Source organism: Galeopterus variegatus, unplaced genomic scaffold (genome assembly GCF_000696425.1).
Source record: "Galeopterus variegatus unplaced genomic scaffold, G_variegatus-3.0.2 Scaffold3232, whole genome shotgun sequence".
In the NCBI taxonomy this organism is placed as follows: Eukaryota; Metazoa; Chordata; class Mammalia; order Dermoptera; family Cynocephalidae; genus Galeopterus; species Galeopterus variegatus.
This window is the reverse complement of record NW_007729343.1, coordinates 57,378-58,416: the sequence shown is the minus strand read 5'-3', so window position 1 is coordinate 58,416 and position 1,039 is coordinate 57,378. Positions and strand designations below refer to the sequence as shown.

General features: G+C 47.5%; 1 protein-coding gene across 1 annotated transcript in view; it reads left to right on the top strand.

The window, feature by feature from the left end:
- Positions 1-1,039, top strand: part of TMEM63A (transmembrane protein 63A) — a 41,791-nt gene that overhangs the window by 15,442 nt on the left and 25,310 nt on the right. The window lies entirely within an intron of this gene.

Here is a 1,039-nt window from a genome sequence, read left to right as displayed (position 1 = left end):
TTCGTCTTACATTGTGCTGCACAAGATAGAGCTATTTTTTTGCTTTAGGCAGGAATTACTCTACTTACAGTTTAACACTGATTAGATGTGGATGGAGAAATAAAATATATTAAGCTCATTTGGCTAAAAGTTTTCTTGTTTTCAAAACTTGGGGCCCATGGAGAGAAATCTAAAAGAGGCTCTTGGTGATATAAGAATTGGTTAGTTACCTCTCAAGTGGTGGAAGGAGCCAGGGGTTGGGGACCAGATGTGTCTTGGCTCTGCCACCTGCCACCGTATTCCACTGAAACTAAGAAGGCATCGTTGTGAGGTGCACATTTACACAGCGCTGAGAACAAGAGAACCCGCCATAACTGTAGGGTGCACCCCATGTCAGATATATTAAAATATGAAAAGAACATCTTAGAATTGGTGGAATAGGGTGGATGTAAGACATTGAGTAAGCCCCTCTCTCTGGGCCTCAGTTTCCCCAGCTGTCAGAGGAGATTGACAGTAACACACGCTCAGCCTGATTCAAATGAACTACCACGTGTGAGAGCGTATTGGAAACGGCTGCGTTTGGCGGGAGTTGTTCCCAGGGGAACTGGCAGGAGGCAGAGTCCTGGGGAAGAAGCTGGTGAACTCCGGTCTGGAGCAGGAGGAGGGGCAGTTTATTTAGAGGTGAAGACAGTGTAGTTAATTGCAAAGCTTTGACCTGTGGATAAATAGTAAACAGGAGTCATGGGCTGGCCAGTGAGGGGATCCGAACCCTTGACCTTGGTGTTACCGGGCTGTGCTCTAATGGAGCAGAGACCTTGCCCTTTCTGCTCTGTAGCACGGATGTGTGGCTGAACCTGGAATTATCTGGGTCCCCAGTTGACCCAGAGCCTCTACGTGCAGCACTTAGAGGGTGGAAAATGGCAGAGCAGGTCACCTCCCCATCTCTGGGGCTGTGGCAGGGACACACGGAGGAGGTGGAGGCAGGAGGATGGACTGAGACTTTGATCATTTATTTTTATTTTTATTTTTTTTGTCTTTTGTCTTTTTCCGTGTCCGGCAA